The sequence below is a fragment of the Erinaceus europaeus genome, chromosome 12, assembly GCF_950295315.1.
Source record: "Erinaceus europaeus chromosome 12, mEriEur2.1, whole genome shotgun sequence".
Lineage (NCBI taxonomy): Eukaryota > Metazoa > Chordata > Mammalia > Eulipotyphla > Erinaceidae > Erinaceus > Erinaceus europaeus.
The window spans coordinates 59,845,024-59,859,763 of record NC_080173.1 but is presented as its reverse complement, the minus strand read 5'-3'; the positions used below and the strand labels follow the sequence as shown (position 1 = coordinate 59,859,763).

Sequence of the window (14,740 nt, the reverse complement as noted above, 5' to 3'; positions counted from 1 at the left end):
GGGGAGTGGTGGGCTTCAGAAATAATCAAGAGATTTCCTTTCTTTTTCCTCCTGGCCTCTGTTTTCTAACACAAGAGTTAGCTATAGGACCCCTCCTTGGTGTCACACTTATGACCCCTTAATCACCCTCCTGCTGATGACCCAGTATCCTACCCTATCCAGAGAATCCTAGGTCACAAGCCACTGCTTGTTGGAGCTCACACCAGCTGCTGCCTCCAAGTCACCATCTTGGCTCTGCCCCCCTTGAACTGAGTCTTGATGCTTTTTAACAACTAAGTAAGTAAAAATTGGAGAGACCAAAAGGATATATAACAGAGAACTTTAATTAGAAAGTTAAGTACTTATGATAATGATCTTTCTTTGTAAACAGCAATTCACTATGAGGTGCTATACAAATGTTATTAACACATATAATTATAATAATAAATAACTCAGAGAAGAAAATGATTAATTTAGCATTCTATTGTATATATATATGATTTTTGGGGTGTGTACCTGAACGATTTAGGAACCAAGAGGCCAGAGCAATGGTCTGCTGATTTTGCCAGTGGTAGCTATTGAACCCAGGACCTCATGCATACAAGGCATGCTTTTATCATGCTTAAACCTCCTTGGCCTCTGTGTCACATGTATTTGAAGCAGTAATTTTTTTTCTTTTTGTAATAAACTAAACTCTGACCAAAATGCTACTATGCTACGTTGTCTTAGCCATTTGCAAGCAACTCAGAAAGATATAATGACCTCTACTAATATTTATCTTTAATTGTTTCATCTGGTTGCCTGGGATGAGTAATAGCATTTGAATTGTTAAACTGTGGTGTTCATCTGAAATATCCAGATTAATAAAAGTTGTATATTTTTTGTTATTTTGTACTTTCAAGACATATTCTGATGGCTGCAGATGAATAATAGACCTCCTAAATATGTAAATTTGGGAAAGATCCCTAGGTCCCCCCATCTATTAAGAAGCACCTCACACACCCACCCTGATGAGATGCAGTTTTCTCTGGTAAAGCAAATGATTAGAGATCTAGGGGCCAAAAAGAAGTACCCTTTGTATAGAGTACCTTTTCTTCCTACTTCACAGGGTTGCAGTAACTATCAGACAAAGCCATGTGTATGAAGGGCCTTTGAAAACAACAAACCTCCATAACATTCTGTTTTTGGTTTAAAAAATATATAAAATCCATTGTAGAAAATTTTGTCTTTTGTAACTATTCTACAGTGTTCTCTATTTTCAGTTTTAAATAATCTTTTTTTTAAAAGTAAAATTTTATTGATTTGCCACTGATTTACTATAGTATTTAGAGTATTATTTACATTTTGGGAATAAAGCTTCACAATCAGTACCAAAGGTCTTTATTCACAGGTCTGACACTGAATCTTTGAATGCAGACCATTATTTTGAGAATAAGAGTTTCCCTCACCTCCATTTTTTTATCTTAAAACACAAGGCTATATACCTTATTCTCTCTTTTCCCCCCAGATTTTTAAATTATTTTTATTAATTATTGGATAGAGACAGCCAGAAATTGAGAGGGGGGAGGGGGAGGTAGAGAGGGAAAGAGACAGATGCCTGGAGATCTGCTTTGTCACTTGCAAAGCTTCCCCTCTGCAAGTGGGGACTGGGGGCTTGAACCCAGGTCCTTTCTCATTGTAACATGGATGCTCAACCAGGTGTGACACCACCACCTGGCCCGTACCATATTCTCATTACAAGATAAATTAATCACATTGAAGATTTATGTAAATATCGTTACTAATAGATTGATTTTCAGGTGGGAGGTGGTACAGTGGATTGATTTTCAGGTGGGAGGTGGTACAGTGGATAAAGCATTAGACTCTCAAGTATGAGGTCCTGAATTCAGCCCCTGGCAGCACATGTAGCAGAGTAATGTTTGGTTCTCTCTCTTTCTGTCTCTCTGTCTCTCTCTCTCTCATGTTTCTAGTGAATAAATAAATAAAAATATTTTTCGAAGATTGATCTTCAGATTAATTTACAAGGGTAATGACAGATCATATTTGACTTCAGTCAAAATCAACATAATATACCTTTAAAAAAATCAGTCCACAAGCACTGTTAGGCAAACATGCAATAGTCAGGGTATAGAAAAATGCATGGCCTGGTTACCCCAACAAATATATCCCTCAGAATGCTAGATTTGAAGGTGCTAAACAGAAGTAAAAGAAATAGAAACTGGAAGGGATACTTCTGAGTTAGCAGTCCAAGTTCCTTCTTTTATGGAAAGTGGATAGAAAATAGCTCACAAAGCTCACATGGTTAGATTAGGGGTATACATAGATCTAATTATCAGTCACACACACACACACACACACACACACACACACACACACACACACACACACACACACACTACAAGATGAATATCCTTCTTCTTCTAGCATTTGCCCTTCTTCTGTAGCCAGTCAACAGCGTCAGGTTGAGCCTGATGTAAAGTTTCGAGACTTCCTTTGAATCTGGAGAGGTGGCAGTCGTTGACTATGTGGGTCATGGTCTGTCTGTAGCCTCAGGGGCAGTTCGGGTCATCTCTGGCTCCCCAGCGATGGAACATAGCGGCGCACCGGCCATGGCCTGTTCGATAGCGATTGAGGAGGGCCCAATCATAACATGCTAGGTCAAAGCCGGGTTGACACTTCCAGGGGTCTGTGATGAGGTGTTTGTTCTTTACCTCAGCTGACTGCCAACTCTGTTTCCAAGAGTCTGGAACAGAGAAGTTCAGTGTAGGCGTAGGGGACCAGATTGGATGATGAGACTTCAAGTGTTGGACAGGGTGGGCGAAGATATCCGCGTATATTGGCAGGTCCTGTCGAGCGTAGACGTGGGAAATGAACTTAGATGATGCCGCATCCCGACAAATATCTGGCGGGGCGATGTTGCTAAGAACTGGCAGCCATGGAACTGGGGTGGAACGGATGGTTCCAGAAATTATCCTCATGGAGGAATATAATTTGGAATTGACCAAGTGGACATGGGGCACAGTATTCTACAGTGGAATAGCATAATGCCAGAGATGATGATCGTAGTGTGGAAGCGCTCGCGCCCCATGAGGAGCTGGCCAGTCTTGCAATGATGTTATTCCTTGCGCCCACCTTTGCTGCAGTTTTTATGAGATGTTTGTGAAATGACAGGGTGCGATCGAGAGTAACAACAAGATAATCTGGCTGGGCTTCATGCCGGATTCTCGTATCGTCAAGCTGCACATTAAGCTCACGTGAGGCCAAGACATGGTGTAGATGGAAAACAGATGATACTGTTTTTGCAGTGCTAGGGATTAGTCGCCATTTTTTACAGTAATCAGATATCAGAGACATGTCTTTCGTGAATGTTTCCTCGAGGATGTCCAACTTGGATGCCTGAGTTGCACAGCAGATGTCATCTGTGTAGATGAACTTCCTTGAAGAAGTTTCTGGAAGGTCATTGATGTAAATATTAAATAGCGTAGGAGCCAGAACAGAGCCCTGGGGGAGGCCACTTGAGACAAGTCTCCATCTGCTAGACTTGCCACCCAGATGCACCCGGAATCTTCTGTTTTGGAGAAGAAATTATATAGTGTTGGCCATCCATGGAGGCAGGCATCTTGAGATCTTGACTAGGATACCACGGTGCCAGACCGTGTCATAGGCTGCTGTGAGATCAACAAAGACAGCACCCGTCTTTAAATTCTTCTAGAATCCATTTTCAATGTAAGTTGAGAGAGCCAGGGCTTGTTCGCAGGTAGATCTTCCTGGGCGGAAACCAGCTTGGGTGGGTGATAGGAATTTCTCTGTAAGAGGAGAAATACGTGACAGAAGCAGACTGAATACAATAAGCTCACTGATTAAAAAAAAAGGTGTCAAGAGTGATATATAAGATAAGGTGAAGTTAAAATAGCACAGAAGCACATCTCATATATTTAAGAAATCAAATGACCTCAACTTCTTTTAACACTCACTTTAATAAAGTCAATCAAGTCCAAATCTCCAATATTCTGATATGTAGCAAAATGTACTATTTTTTAAAAATGCGTCATTCAGCTTACTGCTGTACATTCCTTGCCTTTTATTCTCAAAATAATAGTCTGCAGTCACAGATTCAGTGTCAGACCTGCAAATAAAGATCTTTGGTACTTGGTGTCAACAAAACAAAACAAAACAGCACTATGTGTTTTAATGTGAGTAATGTGCTGTCTTATATACTTTCGACTCACACATTTTAGAATAAAGAAAGTCCATGATATTTCAGTAACTCATAGTGTATTTATAAAATGAAAAGCTATCAAAATACACTTTTTCACTGGGGAAAATAAATAAAACAGACAAGCAATTCTACACAAAGTAAAAATTAACTTTGGTTAATTGTGTAATTTGGCTAACAGTGTAGGACAATTCATAAGAAAGCATATTTGCCTGTATTCCTCTAGAGCTGTTCATATTCCAAGTTAAGATTTTTAAAACACTTTTAATTAAATTATGTTGACATTTGTTTCTCATTTCATGTCATCTACAGCCATATTCCAAGCACTCACAATCCTCTGAATAATTGTTAGAAGCTTAGTCAGAAGCATCTGGAACACTGGTAGTGGAAGAGTTTGTTGTAACACCTTCAGTAACTGCTGTGGCTATCCACACATAGCGATTGCATTTGTCAGGTGACCCACACCCTTCACGTATTCATCTTGGGTTAGTAACTCTTCACCAAGTTGTATTTCTTCAAGGAAGAATTTCTGAAGAGTCTCAGCATCTTTAGGTCAGGTAACTTAAAAAGTCCAGCTCTCTTCTTAGCAAGCTTTTGTTTTTTTCTTAGTTCTCGCACCCTGTGCATAATATTCTTGAGGTTGGAGTCACTCCTTCTCTTGTGATCGAAGTAGATGAAGTACCAGATGCCCATCCACAGTTTTCCCTCCCTTGGAGAGGGATTGGCGAGGTCTGAAAAGCCATTGGTGGTGACCCCAGAGCTGACAGAGCCCCTCAGACCTCTACTATCATCTGTTTAGACCCACTCTACCTTTTTTTCTGAGGTACAAATGATTCCAAAATCTCTTTTGCTGCCATGTAATTAACTGCAAAACTAATTAAAAAAATTTTTTTTATTTAAGAAAGGATTAATTAACAAAACCATAGGGTAGGAGGGGTACAACTCCACACAGTTCCCACCACCAAATCTCCATATCCCACCCCCTCCCCCGATAGCTTTCCCATTCTCTGTCCCTCTGGGAGCATGGACCCAGGGTCATTGTGGGTTGCAGAAGGTAGAAGGTCTGGCTTCTGTAATTGCTTCCCTGCTGAACATGGGCGTTGACTGGTCGGTCCATGCTCCCAGTCTGCCTCTCTCTTTCCATAGGGTGTGTCTCTGGGGAAGCTGAGCTCCAGGACACATTGGTGGGGTCTTCAATCCAGGGAAGCCTGGCTAGCATCCTGATGGCATCTGGAACCTGGTGATTGAAAAGAGAGTTAATATACAAAGCCAAACAAATTGTTGAGCAATCATGGACCCAAAGCTTGGAATAGTGGAGAGGAAGTGTTAGGGAGGTACTCACTGCAAACTGTAGTGTACTTCTACTTTCAGGTATATATTTTGCAGTAGTTTATGGATATGTGTGAACATAAACTCTCTCTCACAGAAACTGGTGTATATCTAGGTTATGGGACTTTGTTAGAAAGTGAACCACCTGAGATGAAATTAGAGTGTACTATAAAAGGAAAGGTCTCACCCGAGTAATGAAGTTGAAGGGTTGTCATTCCACACGTGAAGTCTCTGGACACAGTCTGAAGTGAAGCATGTTGAGGTGGCAATCGTTGCTTTGATTAGGTTGTGGTCGGCGGATGCAATATTATTTGATATGGATTGGGAGAGGCATACGGGAAAGTGGGCTCTATCCTAAGGTTCCAGGACTGGGGGAATTGGGGGCTCTATAGTGGAGATGTGAGGTTTCTGCTGTCTTAGGGTTCAAAAAGACAATTGATAGTTAATGTTATCATCACATTATTTGGTAATTGGGTTAACTTTGAAAAGTCCTTTTGTTAGGGTTTGCTGTACAGTACCCAGTATCTTGTATATAGCTGTGGTATTGGTTGCTTCTAATCTACTTGGTCTAGGCTTTTGAGAGAGTCCGCATATCAAATACACAGCCTATATATTAAAAAGATTCGGTTTTGTTTTGAAAAACTTTGAGACATACAATTGATTTTCCCCCTCTCATATTAATTAACTACTGATTTATATGTCTACATTTTGCTAGGAGTGTACATAAACACCATTCCCACCACCAAAAGACTGTGACCCATCCCTCCCATCCACTCCCACCCACCACTGGCCCAGGAAGCTGCATGTCTATCCCTCACCACAGGGCTTTTACTTTGGTGCCCTACTTACAATTTGGTCAGGTCCTGCTTTTAGTTTCCCTTTCAGATCTTCTTCCTCAACTTCTGTTGATGAGTGGGATCATCCCATACTCATCTTTATCTTTCTGACTTAGCTCACTTAACATAATTCATTCTAGCTCTGTCCAAGATGGGTCAGAGAAGGTGGGTTCATTGTTCTTGATAGCTGCATAGTGCAAAACTAATTTGTCTTGCTCATTTAAGACTCACTGTGATTGGGACCCGGAGGTAGCATACCTGGTTGAGCATACGTGTTATAATGCACATGGACCCAGGTTCAAGCCTCTGGTCCCCACTTGCAGGGGGAAAGTTTTGCCATGGTGAAGCAGGGCTACAGTTGTCTCATTGTCTCTCTTCCTCTGTATCATCCCCTTCCTTCTCAGTTTCTGGCTTTCTCTATCCAATAAATAAAGATAATAAACAAAAAAAAAAAGATTCTGTGATTTGTGATGTGTGCAATTAACCTGGCGTTCCACTGCCTCGCCCACAGATTCTGTGATTTGTAAGAATCCAAAAGCTGAATTAGTATATAGGAAAAACTGTAAAACCTGTATGAATTTAGAATCATTCAAACCCCTGTCTGGCCATACATTAAGAGGATATTATGTGATTCCAGCTCAATAAACTTGATGGGAATTCTGAAGTTTTTAAGCTTGGAAGGACTCGACTTCATTCACATCTCTTCCTCCTGTCATGGGGGTGGTGGATGGCTCTATCAGCATATATTTGTATAATTTATATATTAAATGTATATATGTAGAACACGCTTTAGACAACCTGGGGCCTATTTCTCCATACTGTATCATTTAGCTATGGAATGATCAAAATTTCACCTAATGCTTCGAATTTCAATTATATTTTCATTTTGCAGAAAAGGAAATTATATATCTTATTAGTAAAAGGCAAAAGATTTATGCGATCTGAATAGAAACCAGAGTATATGTATCTTATTACATTGTGGTGTGTTTTCAATTTTGAGAATGAAAAATTTAATGTAGTCTGTAATATATTATGCAAATAAAACACTGTGATTACTTAGCTCTGCTGTAGGGTCTTGCAGTTTTACTGTCTCCTATGAAGGTGACTGAATCAACTCATATATATATATATGTATATGTATATGTATATGTATATGTATATGTATATGTATATGTATATGTATATGTATATGTATATGTATATGTATATATATGTATATATATGTGTGTATGTGTGTGTGTGTATTTAGCATTTTGCTTAGGATTTAATCAAGTACTGACAATATTGTACTATGTATCTCCTATGGTACACATTATAAACCATTCCCTTCTAACAGAGTGTGGCCTCCCATATTCTTAATTAAAAAAAATTCTTTATTGGGGGATTAATGGTTTACAGTCTACAGTAAAATACAATACTTTGTACATGCATAACATTTCCATATAATAGTACGGCCCCCACTAGGTCCTCCTCTGCCATTATGTTCCAGGATCTGAAACCCTCTCCTCACCCAACCCCAGAGACTTTTGCTTTGGTGCAATGCAACTCACATATATTTTTAGCACTATCTGGTAGCCTCCTGGGTAATAACAAAAGTCTCCCATAAATCAACTTAATTCAGATAATCATCTTGATAAAATTGTGTGAATCCATATATGAAGTCTGATTTTTAAAAGCTTTAACTCTGTGCATGAATCAGTGAACAATGCCAGGAGAAATTTGTTGTTATTAACAATTGAATGGACTGATGGAGTCAGGAGATAGTTTATCCTGTGAAGTGCATGCCTTAGCAAACTTGAGGATCCACGTTTGAGCACCACATGGGAGGATCATAGAACTTCTGCCTTTATCTCTCTCTCTCCCTTTCTCCTTGAAATAAAAAATTAAAATGCTATCCTGTTGCAATGGAGTTGTACATGCTTGAGGCACAGCATCATTGAATGAATAAAAACATAAATTAATAAGAAGAGATCACAAGAAAACTGAAGGACATTATGTTAGAAAGAAGCTTTGGTTTGGGCTATTGCACACTGTGCTAAGAACATTGGTGCACATAGGTCTTTTCAGATAGGTGTTTTTATATTACCTGGGTAAATTCTTAAGAGAAGGATCACTGGGTCAGAAGGTAGTTCCATTTATAGAGTTAATGATGAATCTAAAGATGATTTTTTTTTATAGGGGTTAGACCAATTTAGATTCTCACCAGCAATGCAGGAGAGTCCCTTTTTCCCCATAACATTTCCAAGAATTGTTGGTGTTTCTGTCTTTTCTTATGTGTGTCATTCTCACATGTGTAAAGTGATATCTCATTGTTTTTATTTGCATTTCTCTGATAATCAGTGACTTTGAACATTTTTTTCATATGTCTATTGGCCCTTTGGATCTCTATTTTAGAGAAGATTCTGTCCATATCTTTCCCCTCCATTTTTCAAAGGGGTTGTTTGTTTTTTTTATTGTTGAGCTTGGTGAGTTCTTTGTGTATTTTGATTATCATCCTCTATCCAGTGTTTGACACCCAGATACTCAACAACAGATGGATAGCTAAAAAAGTTGTGGTTAATGTACAGAATGGAGTACTACATAGCTACTCAAAATGATGAGCTGTTTCTTACCGGGCTGGCTTCACGGGCGGGAGACAGAGACGACCAGAGACTCATGGCTGAACTGAGAACGCAGTTCAATCTTTATTCACAAGCGGGGATGCAGCCCAACAAACTAATCACAACCCAATTCTGTCTTGCATCTCTCTCCTCCACCGGAAGAGTCAGCCACCAAGGAAATACGTACGATAGGGGGCAGGGGGAAGAAAGAAGCGCGAACCAGCGAGGACTAAACTAAATGTTCCAGAGGCGGGGGCGAGGGGGAAAGACCAAACCAATATCCCAGAGGCGGGGGGGCTGCCCAGCCAACAGTGGACATGCAAACAGAACACATAGCAAGCAACACAAGTGCACAAGCAGAATCCAGAAGCATACCAACAATTCCCCCTTTTCTTTTTAACTAATGGCCATAGTATCAGGAGTGTGGGTGAACAGAAACCTATATTGTATAGGCATTAAAAAAAAAAAAACTGGCACAAGACATGGAAGAACAAGTAAAAGAGCAGCAAGAACCAGTGTGATGCCAAGGGAAGGCCTGAAGCATACCAACAATGAGTCACATTCATTGCAATATTGTGGTCAGAGCTTGAAGGCATCATGTTGAGTGAGACAAGCCAGAAAGAGAAAGAGCAATATGAATGATATCATTTATGGGTGAAACTTATGAATAAAGGAAAGTAAGGGAGGACCTCAGGTGCTACTTGGACTGTGTATGGCTTATTGCACCAAAGCAAAGAACTCTAGGGAAGGGGGGTAAGGTACAGGAAGAAGGGACATTGGGTTCCTGGTATGTCTCTTAGACACCAATCAAGGGTGGAGATGAGAGACTGTGCATATGTGTTAAAGATTATACTGTAAACCATTACTCCCTCCATAATATTTAAAAAAAATAAATAAATGAAAAAAGAAAGAAGCTTTAGTGTTCAGTGCTTTGAATTAAACTATAGTTTATACTGAATGCTCATTTTGAAGTTGAATTTTTTTGTGACTAACTCCTTTTCCATGTCCACACTAATGTTAGCAGATGTCCCACCATCCAAAACAGAGAGGCAAGCTTGGCAGCTCTTCTCAGTTTGCAAATTTAATTATGGCTGCAAATGTGATAACAGAGCAACCTTTCCAAGACTTAATTGGATCTGCATTTGGCACAAGCTACCCTTCGTTTTCTATCATATGGGTAACTGCGGTACAAGGTGCTGTCATGTGCCCTTGCTGAGAGTTAGTCAACTCTTGATTATCTGCAGAGGAACCAGTTACATAGTGAATCAGTCATGGCTCTATTATTTTTATTTTTTTTAAACTTATTTTATTTATTTATTCCCTTTTGTTGTCCTTTTATTGTTGTCGTCATTGTTGGATAGGATACAGAGAACTGGAGAGAGGAGGGGAAGACAGAGGGGGAGAGAAAGACAGACACCTGCAGACTTGCTTCACCACCTGTGAAGCAACTCCCCTGCAGGTGGGGAGCTGGGGGCTCGAACTGGGATCCTTACGCCAGTCCTTGTGCTTTGCGGCACCTGTGCTTAACCCGATGTGCTACCTCCAGACTCCCCATGGCTCTTTTATAATCCTGATCATATCTCCCTATGCTTCATATGTAGCTGAACTGCCTTCCTACATTTTTAACCTGATTTAGTCTTGGAAACTGTAAACTCATTTTAGCTATTAATTTGATGCCAATTTATTCTCTTCTCCACTCCAAATTTAATATCCACACAATATTCGATGTATATTGCATTTTTTGCTGAATACAAAACAGTTTGTATGATCTAGACACCAGTCTCATGGCTAGGAATGTTAAGCCTTGCAAGTGAAGAAGCAGGATTTCAGAAAGGCTGAGTGATTTATCCTGGATCACCTCATAAGAAAGGGGTTTCACATCTAAGTTCAGGTTCTTGATTTTATAGAATATTTTCTTTGAAAGGTCATGGGGGAATATTTTAGTTTTTTTAAGTTGCTTTTTCTATTTTTTAAAACTTTTATTTGATCAGATAGAGAGAAATTGAGATGGAAGGGGGACAGAGAGGAAGACAGACACCTGTAGAAATACTTCACCACTTGTGATGCTTTCCCTCTTGAACCTGAGTCCTTGTGTGTGGTAATGTGCAGTTAACCAGGTGCACCCCACTTGATCCTTTTTATAATCTACTACTTTGAATTGTATATACTATAGCTTCCCTGTACTAGTCTAGAAGATTTTGAGTTTGTATTTGAGTAAATATGGAACAAATGGAGGGTATATAACTAAAAAACAGATATCTTAATTCCATAGCTTTCTAAATATTCTTCTATGTCATTTCCTTATATATTATAAAATTATAATGGTTTCAGGCAAAATTTTGTGGTAGTTTTGTAGTGGTGCATGGAGTGAAGAGAAGGCGTGCTAAAGATATGCGAAGACATTAGTTATATAGAAATTAGTTGCTATGAAGCTAATTTCTGAGGGCATACAATATTTCTCAGAATCGTGTAAAATTTCAGTCCAACAGCATATATATTTGGCACTTATAAGGTGCTTGCCTGGCACTTGGTTAAGTTTGGGGATAAGAGGGTGACTAAAGTTCGTAAGTCACTACTTGGCCAGTGAGAAAGAAAGACATAAGCAATTATAGTACCTGGTAAAAATAAAACTAAAGTAAGCTTGAAGTATTATGAAACTCAGAAACTGGGGGGAGGGGGGGAGATAACTAATTCAGCATGTTGGTGAGTTTCAGCCCTTCTGCCTTCCTTTGAGCACAAATGGCAGAGCTAAGGCCTTCAATAATCAGGACATTAAAGAAAATCTCTTGAGTCAAATGAAGATGTAATTCCAACTTAAAGCTAGGTTTACAGAAAATACTAATCTTTGTAAGACTGTAGTGAAAAACATTCATAAGCAACTATTTGCAGGCAATATTTGGAAGGAATGTTTTCATTCATAGTGTATATAGTCAGCATAAAAGCATACTGCTGAATGAAGCATTGGTAGTTCTCAGCAACAAAGCAGTATGGATCACTGGGGAATGCAAATCCAAATAACTGAAGTTCTATTAAAAAAAAAAACCTGCTTAGTTCTCAGCAACTGTCCTGGATGATTCTAAGGCATGTAAACATAGTAATGATGCAGGCATCAGATGGTTTCAGGGAGAGTTCTGGACAACGTAGTCTGGGAGAGACTCAGGGGTGAGGAGGATGAAGCCACTTTACACAATACCACATGCTGTCTAGCTGCAGAGCAAAGAGGTGGATTCTATTTGTCAAAAACTCATTTCCAGGATTCGGGTTCTCCTAATGGCAGAATGGTTTCTGGAACCTGCCTCCTCTCTCTCTCTCTTTCTTTCTCTCTCTCTCGTGTGTGCCAAAATACAAGTATTTACCCAGATGCAAAACATGAAAAGTGCCCCTTCTTTTGACAACATAGGTAGATAACATGGAGATAATCATTTTCATTTTGTTGTTTGCTTGGCAGTGAGGAGCCATGGCTATATGATTTTAGAGAGGCAGAAAGAAGGAGATACCACAACACTGGAGCTTCCTTTAGTGCCATAGCACCTCCCATCTAGTTCTGGGGGACAAACCTTGCTATGCACATGGCAAAATACATGTCCTACCAGGTGAGCTATTTTTCATTCAGATCTCCCTTTTGAAAAACAAGTACAAATTGTCTTATTAAATTACACTTCCAGTGTTTTTTTTTTCAAAGTGTGTGGGTGTGTTGCAGAAGATAGCAGTGATTATGGACATTGCAGTAATTGAGAAGAATACATATATCAACAATTTCAGGTTTTTTTTTTCGTTGTTCCTTTCCTTATAGTCAACTATTATGATGAAATAGGCAACACCGTGAAGTAATCTGGCAACATGATGTTCTTTTTTTCCCCCTTCATTTACAGTAGTATAAGTTAGTAGGGATATAGTTCCACACTACTTTCACTACCAAAGTGGCATTATAGCCTATAAAAAAAGTAAGTTCAGGGACAGAGAAGAGAACCTACTAGACAATAAAAGTGAACATGGTCCACTCCTGCTAAAATTCAGTTTTTTTTCCCTATAAATGCAGATTAATTAACAATTTTGCAGATGTATAGACGCTTTCAAAAACTTTCTGTAGTTATGGCAGGGAGTTCTCAGGGGCTAGATGTGTGTTCTGGAAAAATGTTTGCTTATGTTCTCCTGCCATGCTTTCTTGTTAAGGTTTGACTGCGGTTCTGAATTTAGCCTATCCTATCACAATATGGCTCACATAATGTCATCTATGGAGAAAGGGAACTCTGAGTGCAATGGACTTGTGGCAGTAGATATGAATTTGGGGGTGGACTTGGTAAGATGAAAATGGTACTCATTCCAAATCTGTCTCATCTTGTAACATGTCCTCAGGAAGCATGATTTGTTTCCGGAGTCTCACATCCTTTATCAGACCTTATTTTGTGACTTTTTGGACTTACTTTCTCTTTTTATAGGATTCTGAGTCTAGTCCCTCTGGCTAGCAAGAAGATGAATGCCAAACAATTTCCTCCCGAATCTTATTCTCCCCTGTGTGTTTGACTCAGTCTTTCCTACATTAAATTCTTTCTTCTAAGTTCAACCAGATACCAGAAAAGTGTATGAAAAGATATCCAACACTGTCACCACCCTGCCAGTTCCACAGGAATTTCAACTCTGAATCTCACTTTTGATTCTGTAAAACCCAAACAGAGTATCATTATGGGGTACAGAGGTGGAAGGCCTGGTAAATATTTAATTTGTTTCTTTCACTCATGCTGCCTCCTGCTCTATGATGCTCCCTTCATGTTAAGGACTATAATTTAATATATCTCCTTGTTATAACTGGCATATGGACAGAACTAAAATATCTGTTGAATGCCAACTCAATAAGTGAATTTCAGGCTTATTTATTATATTTTCCCTTTGTATGCAGTAAAGTTAACTGCGTATCAGTGAGAAACAATGAAGAAAATAGCACATAGAGCATATTCTCATATAGCTCACAACTAAGGAGATAAGCCCTCCACAGATGAAATTTTGCTATAATTTGAAAGATGACATGAACACACATTGAACTGGGATAGCAAATATATGTGAAAGTCCAAGTGAGTGACAATTAAGGATGATTCAGAGGGCAGGGGAAAATCTTGAATCTATTAAGTTGCTCAGAAACGCAGATTGAGTTTGTATTCATTCAAAGATGAAAACTGGAGCCTTTTTGTCTACCAGCTCACCAAGTTGCTAGCTTTATGTTGGAAGAAACCAATATAAATCAGGATAAAAAAAATTCTACAGGAGAGGAGGAGAAAATAGAACTAAATTTTATGTTTTATATTTACTTAAATTATCCAAGAAAGCAAACTCACTTGATAGAATTCTGGGTTTGTAACTAGTTCACTAAATTATTCATTCACTCAACCTTTCACTCAAAACTAGAATATTCTAAACACACACACACACACACACACACACACACACACACACACACACACTTAGGCTTACTGTGGGTTTGAAATAAGGAAAATATTGTAAGTATTGGAATATCTTCTGATGAGACAATTATTTTTGGTAGCATGTTGGCATTATATAGGTCTATAGGAATCACTACAGACATTATTTTTAGATCCCCCCCACTTTATTTGGGGATCAATGGTTTATAGTATAGTTGTTGCCAAATAGGTACAACCTCTCATTTCCTCATGATGGAAGTCTGCAATATACTTTCTGCCCTAGGTCAGGTCCTCTTCTTTTTTTTTTTTTTTTTTAAATCTTTTTTGTAATTTATTTTTATTATTGCATAGAGACAGAGAGAAATC

The 14,740-nt window shown here is 39.0% G+C and overlaps 1 pseudogene; it reads right to left on the bottom strand.

The window, feature by feature from the left end:
• Positions 1–4,487: 4,487 nt before the first annotated feature.
• LOC132541781 (mitochondrial import receptor subunit TOM20 homolog) overlaps positions 4,488–14,740 on the bottom strand; it is a 31,539-nt pseudogene continuing 21,286 nt past the window's right edge.